Raw genomic sequence first — 12,128 nt, 5'->3', positions numbered from 1 at the left:
TGAAAGGTACACAGTGCCATAGTCCCGCCCCGCATTAGGGCGGGCAACTTTTAAATCACACATGTTGTGCTTACACTGCTTGAGCAATGGGGATTTTTCACCGGGGCTCCGAACTAAAATGCGTACAAGCACTTAAAAGGATTTGTGAATACCTGCTGGGGTAGTAAACATACCAACGTTTTTGAGGATGCTTTAAGGTTGAGACTATTTCCCTTTTCTCTACGGGGGAAAGCCTTGGATTGGTTAGAAAGATTGCGAAACTATTCTATCCATACAAGGGATGAATTGGCGAAAAACTTCATTGCTAAGTTCTTTTCTCCCGGGCATATGGCTACTCTTAGAGATGATATTCTAGCATTCAAACAAGAATCCATTGAGTCGTTGCACGAGATATGGGAGAGGTACCGCACTATGGTGATAGAGTGCCCGAATAATGATATGACCTTGGCCATGATTCAACAAACCTTCTACAGGGGGATCAATACTACCAATCAATGCGTGGTCAACCAACTTGCCGGTGGAAATTTCATGACAACACCATATGCCGAAGCTTGAGAAATCTTAGATGAAATGGCGGATACCTCATCGGCATGGCAAAGTAGAGCAAATGTTCCTCAAGGTGATCTAAATGTGATTCACCTACACAAAGAATTGCACGATCATGGGTAAGCAATTGCCGAGTTGACCACTACAATGAATCAATTGGCCAAAGATCAACTTCAACATGTTCAAGGTCCTAAGCAAAAAAATTCAATGGAAGGTGTCAATATGATGGTGAACAAGCGAAGGCAAAAGGGTCAACAAGTGCAAAACTGTGTAGAACAATTTGTGCAAGATGATAGTGGGTTTGACCAAGACGAATCATATAATGAGCAAGAGCAAGAAGTGCAATATGTGAATAATTACTAACGGCAAAGGAACAACTCTCAAGGCCCGAATCAACAAGGGCGATCTCAAGGAAATCAAGGAAATTGGAACAATCAAAACCACCAAGGCAATTGGAGTGGCGGTACCAACAATCAAGGTAATTAGAACAATAACAATAATCAAGGCAATTGGAACAATCAAGGAAACCAAGGCAATTGGGGTGGCAACAATCAAGGATATTGGGGAGGCAACAACCAAGGGGGTTGGAACGGTAACCAAGGGAACCGGGGGCCGGGCTCTCAAAGGCGCCCGATGTATCAACAACCAAACAACCTGCCTCCTTATCCGTCTCGAGGTTCTAGTTCTTCCAACAATGAGATGGGACAAATTGAAAATATGTTCAAACAAATGATAGAGAAAAATGCCGACTCCGATGCTCAATTAGCCTCTCACAACACTTCAATCCGCAATTTGGAAGTTCAATTGGGGCAAATCTCGCAAGCTTTAAACACTCGTCCTAAGGGGGCACTACCTAGTGATACGGTGGTGAACCCGAAGGGTGGGAACAACACGGGACATGCCATTGTCGTAACAACAAGGAGTGGAAGAGGTAGAGATGCAACCACCTCAAATCAAAGAAGAATTGTGGATGATGATGTAGTAGTTCAAGAAGATGAGATTCCAAGCAATGTGGTTCAAGCTAATGAAGAAGTGAAAATTGATATTGATGAGAGTGGGGAGGAGACCCAAGAAGAAGTGAACTCGTCTAGGGAACACGTGATTGACATACCGGAACCGGTAGTGCCAAAGGCCAAGGCACCAATGCCAAGGCCTCCTCCTCCATACCCTTAAAGGCTCGCCAAGAAAAATAGCGAGAACCAATTCAAGAAGTTTATTGACATGATGAAGAGCTTATCCATTAATGTGCCATTGGTTGAGGTGTTGGAACAAATGCCCGGGGTATGCAAAGTTCATGAAAGATTTGGTGACAAAGAAAAGACCAATGAATTGTGATACTATCAAGATGACACATCAATTGAGTGCTATTGTGCACTCAATGGATCCTACATTGGAAGATCCCGGCGCTTTCACAATCTCTTGCACTATTAGAAGCGCCGACTTTGCCAAAGTTCTATGTGATCTAGAGGCTAGTATCAACTTGATGCCCTACTCGGTGTTCAAAATTTTGGGAATTGGGAAACCAAGACCCACATCTATGAGGTTACAAATGGAGGATCGTACTATGAAGAGACCATTGGGTATTATTGATGATGTGTTGGTTCGTGTTAATAAGTTCATCCTCCCGGTAGACTTTGTGATCCTTGATTGCGAAGTGAACTATGAGGTGCCTATTATCTTGGGTAGACCTTTCCTTGCTACGGGAAAGGCACTTGTTGATGTGGAAGCCGGTGAGCTCACCTTTCGTGTGGGCGATGAAAAGGTGATTTTCCATGTGTGCAAATCTATGAGGCAGCCGAATAGCAACGAAGTTTGTTCGTTTGTGGACTTAGTGACCGAGGTGATTGTTGTTGATGCTAGTGCCATAATGAATGTTGATAATACTTTGGAGTCCGTATTGCTTAATGATGATGATGATGAGAAGGATGGATATGTGGAATGTGTAAATGCATTACAAGGAATGGGGTCGTATACTTATGAACCCCGAAAATTGTCCTTAGATCTTCATAACCGGAAGACTCCTCCAACAAAGCCCTCAATCGAGGAGCCTCCAACTTTGGAGTTAAAGCCATTGTCTTCACATCTCAGATATGAGTTTCTTGGCCCATGTTCTACTTTACCTGCTATTATTTCCTCTTGATTGACTAACGTCCAGGTAGATTCTACTTTGGCGGTGCTTCAAAAGAGGAAGAAAGCTATAGGATGGACACTGGCGGATATTTAGGGTATAAGTCCCGCCTTTTGCATGCACAAGATTATTTTGGAGGAGGATGCCAAACCCTCCATTGAACATCAAATAAGGTTAAATGAAGCAATTCAAGAGGTGTTAAAAAAGAAGATCATAAAGTGGTTGGATGCCGGGGTAGTTTACCCCATTTACGATAGCTCGTGGACCTCTCCGGTGCAATGTGTCCCAAAGGAAGGGGGCATGACTGTGGTCACCAATGACAAGAATGAATTGATTCCTTCAAGAACGGTGACTGGGTGGAGAGTGTTCATGGACTATCGGAAGCTCAACAAAGTCACTCAGACAGATCATTTTCCGCTTCCATTTCTTGATCAAATGCTTGACAGGTTGGCCGGACGAGCTTTTTATTATTTCCTTGATGGATATTCCGGCTACAATCAAATTCTCATTGCTCCTGAGGATTAATAAAAGACTACTTTCACTTGTCCCTATGGTACTTTAGCATTCTCGAGGATGCCATTTGGGTTATGCAATGCACCGACGACTTTTCAACGGTGTATGATGGCCATCTTCACCGATATGGTGGAGGATTTTCTTGAGGTTTTTATGGATGATTTCTCCGTGGTTGGGAATTCCTTCAATGATTTCTTGAACAACTTGGATAAGGTCTTGGCAAGATGTGAGGAGACAAACTTGGTTTTGAATTGGGAGAAATGTCACTTCATGGTCGAAGAAGGCATAGTCCTCGGCCACAAAATTTTAAAGCATGTTATTGAGGTCGACAAGGCCAAAATTGAGGTGATCTCCAAACCCCCTCCCCTACATCCGTGAAGGGAGTGAGGAGCTTCTTGGGTCATGCGGGGTTTTATCGCCGATTTATCAAGGACTTTTCTAAGGTGGTGAACCCCTTGTATATACTTTTGGAGAAGGATGCCAAGTTCTATTTCAATGAGAATTGTATGAAGGCATTCGAATTGCTCAAGTTCAAGTTGACTACTACTCTTATTATCATTGTACCTGATTGGAGCTTACCTTTTGAGCTCATGTGTGATGCTAGTGATGTGGCGGTCGGAGCAGATTGGGAGCAGAGTATCAACAAAATCTTTCATCCGGTCTATTATGCTAGTAAGACCATGAATGATGCCCAAGTCAACTACACAGTGACCGAAAAAGAGCTCCTTGCTATTGCTTTTGCTATGGAAAAGTTCCACTCGTACTTGACGGGTACAAAGGTGATTGTTCACACCGACCATGTGGCGCTTCGATATTTGATGAGCAAGAAAGATTATAAAGCAAGACTAATGCAGTGGGTGCTTCTTTTGCAAGAGTTTGATCAAGAGATTCAAGACCGCAAAGGTAGTGAAAACCAAGTGGCGGACCACTTGTCTCGTTTGGAGGAGGAGGGGAGGCCACATGATGGCCTTGAGATAAATGATTCAATTCCCGATGAGCAACTCCTAGCCATTTCTATGACCGGGATGCCATGGTTCGCCGACTTTGCCAATTATCTTGTGAGTGGAATTGTACCGAATGAGTTCTCTTCAAACCAAAGGAATAAGCTCAAACGATATTGCCTCGACTATTATTGGGATGAGCCTTATCTCTTCCGGATTTGTACCGATGGTGTGATTCGGTGATGTGTACCGGAGGAGGAACAAATGGAAATTCTTGAGGCTTGCCACTCTTCGCCATATGGTGGTCACCATGGTGGAGCTAGAATGGAAACAAAAGTGTTGAGTTGTGGATTCTATTGGCCTACTCTTTACAAGGACGCTAGCAATCTCGTCAAGCGTTGTGATGAATGTCAAAGGACCGGTGGGATTTCTAAGAAAAATGAGATGCCCCTCACCACCATCTTGGAGATTAACATTTTTGATGTGTGAGGCATTGATTTCATGGGTCCGTTCGTGAGCTCTTGTGGGAACACTTACATATTGGTAGCTGTGGATTATGTGTCAATGTGGGTTGAAGTCGTGGCTTTGCACAACAATGAAGCTCGGAGTGTGGTGACATTTTTGAAAAAGAACATCTTCACAAGGTTTGGTACTCCTAGGGCCATTATTAGTGATGGGGGATCTCACTTTTGCAACAAAGCTTTTGATACCTTACTTACAAAGTATGGTGTTACTCACAAAGTGTCGACCCCCTATCATTAGGCTATGTGCTGTTAATGTAGGGACCCGCAGAGGTCGTGTTATATGTTCAGTTATTTGCTAAATTAACATTTTGTACCCAGTCATAGCTTTTGCTGCATATTCTATCTCAATCTATGTTGTCCTTTATTGTACATTATATCTTCCTTGTTTGGGCTGATTATCATGATTCTTGAGAGCCCGGGAGATTGGAGAGATTGATGACTGAGTGAGGCCGAGGGCTTGGTTGTGAGGATATTTATGGGAGCAAACTACACGACGCAACATGTTATTTTGATTCATGCTCAAAAGGGAGAAGTGAACCTTCCCGAGGCAGAGGAAAAGGTACTCGCCCTTTGCGAGTGCAATTGAAGCCCATTGCTAAAATACCGGCCATCGGGAGAGTAAGGGCCACAAAGCCCTCAGAATCCAGTTCCTATGCCCCATCCCGGGAAGGTTCCAAGGGTCATTCAATGGAGGTCCAACTTGAGGCCCAGTCCCAACCATCCCAACCCACTAGGCATTTTCAATTGCGTGACGAACCTACATCTAGTTCTTCTAGAGGTTGTGATGCGGGAAGCCAGGGTTCCGAGCCCTCCTCTACACCTACTCCTCTGGCACCGGTACATATTGATATCGATGATGATAATGTCCTGGATGATGGTAGAGTGGGGTACACATAACTGGGCGGCCTTGAGAGGTCGAAGAAAAAGGAATTGTGGGAGGATCGGTTCGAGAGTTTGACAACCTTTAACAGGTTTCGGGAATTGTGGCCCCATAGGTCGCTCACACTTGAGCGATGATTTTTAATGAAGGATTTAGATATTCATAATCCAAATGTCCTTAGACAATTCCACGAGCGCAACGGGTGGAAGAGGTTCACCCACAGTGTCATCGATGCAAATGAGCACTTGGTCAGGGAGTTCTACACCAATGTGGATCACATCAAGAAGGGGACGAAAGTGACAAAGGTGAGAAATTTAAATGTCCGCTTCGACGCATGCTCTTTGAACACTTATGTGGGATTCGAAGACGTGGAGGCAGTCCAGTACCTAGAGAAGTTGGCTTTGGGTGACACAGCTCGCCCATGGCTAGTTGAGATTTTGGCCACCCGAGGACCATCACCACCATGGATTACAACAGGAGTTCCTATCATCCGGGCCACCCTAAATTTTGAAGCTAAAGGGTGGAAAACCTTTGTGTGTAGACGGATTGATCCGAGTCTAAATGAGAACAACCTTGGTGGCTTCTATTATGGTGGGGTACCTGATCAATGTGGGTGCAATCATGTCAACCAACATCATATTGGCGGTCCGAAAAAGTAAAATGTCTTACCCTTACCCAAATACCCTCACAGAGTATTTTTAATGATGCCAAGGTGGAGCCGAGACCATATGACACAAAAGCAAAGGCCAAGAAGCCTTTCTCATGGTACCACCTGCAGAGTGCTGACAACCCAAAGTTCAAGGGTAAGAGCACTACCACCATTGGTCAGTCTGACGAGTTATCGGTGGTGGAGGCTGTTGCTGAGCCATCTACAACTTCCATGCCTTCCACAACAGCCAGGACTTCCACCGGGATAACCACCATGCCACCATCTTCATCTTTTAGGCCATCAATTCCAGTACCAGTGCCAGCCTCATCCACTTATCCTCTCACTGCGCTGCGAGTCTCCCAGACTTTGGCTAGCCTCAACAACTGGATGCAGACAACCAATTTTAAGCTATATTCAATTGCCTTACTTTCAGTACTTTATTTCATAGCTTCTTCAATTTGTTTTCTTAATGGTATAGCTTCTTAGTTACTTTATTAGCTTCCTTTTGATTTGTTAGCTTCTTTTTATGTTTTAGTGAACAATAAGCATTTAGTTTTGTTAATGCTACGGTTCTTTTCAAAGGTGGGTCTTGTGTGAACCGGGTGGCTCTTCCCAACTATGGATGGCGTGACAACCTTCTTAAGGGATCGAGTCAGGTTTTGATGATTAGGTAGAAACAAGTAGTATTAATGAATAAATAAGAGTCAAGCATGCTTCACTTGGTACCAACACACTTAACTATGCGCTTACGGTTAAAAACAAGTTTTTGTAAAGAAATAGCCCTAGTTAGTGACCTTGTGACTTTTGTGTTGACTTAGGCAATCATCGGGTGGTTTAGTTGAACCATTAGCGATTTTCAATCTTGAATGCGGTTGTTGTAGGCCCTAGACTCTTTTCTCTTTGACAATACGGTTGTGTGAGAGGTGAGGTATTTTGTTACAAGTCCAAGTACCCGTGCGAGTGGTCTAGAACTTGCCCCGAATGTGTTTCTAGGCGAAATTCTAAGTTAGCCTACCTTGAGAAGTGATTGTAGGCTTTCCTTGACCCGTTTTGAAACCTTCCATGGCCCACCAATAATATCATCCTTCGTAAACCCTTTTGATCCTAAAGCCTTTTTATTCGATAACCACATTACAAGTCTTTACCCATTTTATAGTGACTCTCTCTTGGCACCCGAACTTTCTTTAGCACTCATATGATTCACATGGCAAAAACATAAGTTTGGGGGAGAGACGAGGAGTTTAAAGATGGTCTCAAGACACACCAAAAAAAGGGAAAAGAAATGAATATGAGGAAAGGCAAAGAAAAAAAAAGGAAGAACTAAAGAAAAACACAAAAAGAAAGTGAATAATGTAAAAGGGTTGAAAAGATGCAAAAGAAAGCAAAAGTTCAAAGCATGGCAAGAAAGAGTGATGTCAAGCCCCTCTAATCTCCCTAAGGAAAAAGAAAATAACTCAAAGTGTCGGCAAAGTAAGAGCCAAAAAGAGAATATGAAGTGCTAAAGGGAAGATGAACCAATTCCATTCCGATATTTTCATCCTTAGTCCAAAAGCCTACATTACATGCCCAAAAAGCCCTACGTGATTTCAAGCCGAGCGAGCTTTCATTAGTGGTGATCTACATGAGGGGCAAGCATATGGTACTTAGAGCCGGGCTTGTGACATTCTTTTGAGAGTGATGAGTGAATCTTTCTCGAGTCATTGAATTAAATTCTTCATTCGTGAGTGAGATAAGCTTCCGGAGAGTATAGGAGGAGGATTTTGGGATCCACAGTGACCTGCATGAAAGTGCGAGCTTCCTTGATGAACAAAGTCAACCCTTGATGCTCAAGCGTCACATTAGAGCCATTTGTGCTTTAACATTCAATTCATAGGCTTGTTAATGATTCATAAGCGTGTGGGTACTTTTTGGTCCCAATTGATTTGTGTTTGACTAAACTTAGGCCAGCTGAAATAGCCCTTTTTTTAGTGGAGGTGGGAAATTGCCTTAATTGCTTGAGGACAAGCAAAAGCTTAAGTTTGGGAGAGTTGATAAGTAGGGATTTTGACCGCTTATTTACTCTCTTTTACTTACTTTTTTTTAGCTCAAAAATGCTTAAAGGTACTCCCGAGAACTAATGAAATGTGCTTTCTTGCAGGAATGTTGGGAAACGAGCCAAAGAAGTAAAAATCAACTCAAAAAGAAGTAAAATTGGACAACAACCAAAAAGGGCTACAGTGCGGACCGCATAACACTGTGTGCGGCCGCAAACTCTGAAAAGGCTCTGATAAATTTTCTTCATAGAGTGCGGCCGCAGAAGACTAGATTCAGAGAGCTGAAGTTTGGGAGCTTGAAGATGTGCGGACCGCACTATTATTGTGCGGCCATACTCATAAATATGCGGTCCGCAGAATGGAACCCTGATCTAGTCCAAGAGCCAGAGTGCGGCCGCACTCATAAATGTGTGGTCCGCACAATGAGAGGAAGTGCAGTCGCATCTCACTTTTGTGCGACCGCAGAAAGCCATACCCACCAGTCAGTCTCAAAGTGCGGACCGCACACAGAATTGTACGGCCGCACAACCTTCGCAGGGGCAATTTTGTCAGATATTTTCAGCTGGGTATAAATGGATCTTTTTATCATTTTTAGGTTAAGTTTGGTGCATATGAACATTCAGAGCCGTTTTTATTTACTGTATTGGGAAAATTTGTACTAGTTTAGCATTTAAACATTAGATGTTCTTTCCTTAATCAATTATTATGCATTTTATCTTAGTTTCTTCTTTAATTTCTTCATTTTCCATGAGTAGCTAAACCCTTAGCTAGGGTTGTGACCCAACCCTAGTATGGGTACTTAATGGGTGATTGATTTAGGGCTTATTTGTGATTGGGTATATGAATTTTAGCCTAGTTCTTGCTTGATTTTGAGAATTGATGGTTGCAAACATTGATTTATGCCTAATTGACTTAGTCTCTACTTGAGGAAGTGAGACTAAGTCTAGAAAAACTTGGCTAATAAGAAATTAGGGTGAACTCAAGAAATTGATAGCCCCAATTTTAGGGTCTAATCTAGAGATAGTAAGACCCGGCTTGAGCATTTATCACTTGTTTCGTGAGATACCCATTTGAACTTGAGAAACTGAATTGGGCAAAATCACTCAAACTACCGAGAGGTATAGAGTGAGTAATTACGTGTGATTGCTATATTGTATCCCGATCAACCAAACATGCCCTAAAGCTATAAATCTATTAGGTAACCGACTAGGCAGAAGTCGCAACCGTAGATCTTTTATAACTTGAAAAACAACCAAAACCAAAAACATTGTCTCTTAGCTTTACAATTGCAAGAATTAGCATAAAAGTAGAAGTAGAAACAATAATTGAAAATATGGAAGTGTAATCTTAGGCACGTCATACATTCACACTAGATATATACCTAATTCCACATCAAGCTCCCTGTGGAATCGACCCCGACTCGCGTTGTTTTTTTTTTTTATTGCATCGATCGCCTCACAACCTAAATTAGTGGTATGAGTTTGGGCGACATCACGGAGCGCGTTAACTGTTGGGTATAACCTTTATTTGAAGGAATTAGGAACCCTTGAACTACATGTTATGTGAATTATACGTGTAACAGCGTATATGCGAGGTGACGAGTGTATATACGCCGTCAAATTAATTTTTTCCATGCTTTCCCGTATTTCAATAATTATCCTATATCATGTCTTAATTGTTACATGCATTAATTGCTTTCTATGACGTAACATGTTACTTGTCATTTATTTACTCTTGTATTAAAATGTTTGTTTCTTCCATGATTTCATGTTTAATTGTTACATGCCTTAATTGTCTTACTCGTACACTTTTTCTATCATATGTTTGGCTTGTCTATTGCTTTGTACTAATTATAGCATTCTTTGATTTGGTACGGGGTTCCTTTATTGTTTTGCTTTCATATTCTTTAATCGTAGAGATTCTTGTAAATTGAGTTGTTGAATTGATTACAATTATTGAATTTATTTATGGATCGGGTTGCACGCTGCAACGATTGTGATATGGTAGAAAAAAGGAGGATTTTGATATTGATATTGTGGGATCGGATTGCGCACCGCAATGGATTTTACATGTGTTTTTGATATTTATATGGTGAAATAAGGGAGGATTGTGATATTGATTCTGATTATAGGGTGGGATCAAGTTGCGCGCCACAACGGATTTTACATATGATTTTGATATTTATATGGTGAAATAGGGGAGGATTATGATATTGATACTAATTATACGGTGGGATCGAATTGCGAACCGCAACGAATTTTACATGTGATTTTGCTATTTATATGGTGAAATAAGGGAGGATTGTGTTTGTACGGTGGGATCGGGTTGCGCTCCACAACTAATTGTGTGTGTGTTTTACTCATTGTTGTATTGTGTTAGCTTTCAGTATTTTCATATGAGATTCTGAGGACCGATATTTCTGGATTCACTGATTTCGAGGATTGAGTTTGTTTTCATTAGTTAACTACTTTGCTGTCATTTCTTATTTTCCTTTACTATTATTATTATTATTATTATTATTATTATTATTATTATTATTATTATTATTATTATATTTATTATTATACTGCGTACATGTTATTGTAAGTGACCCGCCTTAGCCTCGTCACTACTTCGTCGAGGTTAGACTCGGCACTTACAGAGTGCATGAGGTCAGTTGTACTCATACTACACCCTGCCCTTGTGCAGTTTTTGTAGTCGGTCCTACCGGCGGTCAGTAGGTTGCTCGGATTCGATGCTTTGCAGAGACTTTAGGCACAATGGCATTTTGTTCGCAGCCCTAAAGTCCCCTTCTACATTACTCAAGCTGTTTATTTCATTTCAGATACTTATGCTTTCATTCAGACTTTTATTTGTAGTACTCTAGTCTCTCTCGTACTCTTGACATACCAGTTCTGGGATTGTATCTAGACATCGCTATTATTTTGATTTACTCTCTTTATTTTAGTTTATTCAGTTTCTTGGTTATCACTTAATTTGAATTGTTAAAATAGCTAAAAATAATCTCTAACGTTGGCTTGCCTAGCAAGCGAAATATTAGGCGTCATCACGGCCCCGAGGATAGGAATTCTAGGTCGTGACAATCATTGACCAGGACACCACATACAACGCTATCGTGGGACGACCATGGATACTTTCTATGAGAACCGTCCCATCCAGCTTATACCAAGTGATCAAATTCCCAACTCCTTGGGGAATATTCTGCATATGAGGGGAACCCGGGAATGATACTGAATCGCCATTAACTGCACGACAACTCAACAAAAGAAAGATAAGAAAAAAAGCATAGCAATTAGCTGGGTCGAGGTTGCCATAAGTCGAAGCCAAAGAAGCCATTATGAACCCAAGAGATGGTCGAAGCCGCAGGATCAACCATAGATGACCTCGACCCCGTCCTGCTAGACCATAACGACTTCAGGAAAAGGCCTATATCGGCTGCAAACTCCAAGATCCAGGTAAAATTAGTCAACTGTTAGTAACTAATGCGAATTTATTTGCCTATAGTCATGCTTATATACTAGGCATCCCCAAAGAAATTGCCACGCACAAGCTGAATTTTGACCCCTTCTACCCCCGGTAAGGCAGGTCCGACGAAAATTCAACCCCACCATCAATGAGGCTGTCCGCGAAGAGGTAGAAAAGTTATTGGCAAATGGCTCTATGAGGAAGGAGATATACCCCAAATTGATAGCCAATGTAGTGATGGTTAAAGAGAAAAACATGAAATGGAGGATGTGCGTGGACTTCACAGACCTAAACAAAGCATGCCCAAAAGATTCATTCCCGCAGCCACACATCGACCAACTCATCGATGCAATGGCAGGACACGAGCTGTTAAGTTGTTTGGACGCCTACTCAGGTTACAACCAAATACTCATAGAGGAAGAAGACCAAGAGAATACTACGTTTATCAC

This window comes from Nicotiana tomentosiformis, chromosome 7 (assembly GCF_000390325.3).
Source record: "Nicotiana tomentosiformis chromosome 7, ASM39032v3, whole genome shotgun sequence".
Lineage (NCBI taxonomy): Eukaryota > Viridiplantae > Streptophyta > Magnoliopsida > Solanales > Solanaceae > Nicotiana > Nicotiana tomentosiformis.
The sequence above is the reverse complement of the archived record's forward strand: the minus strand, read 5'-3'. Positions refer to the sequence as shown.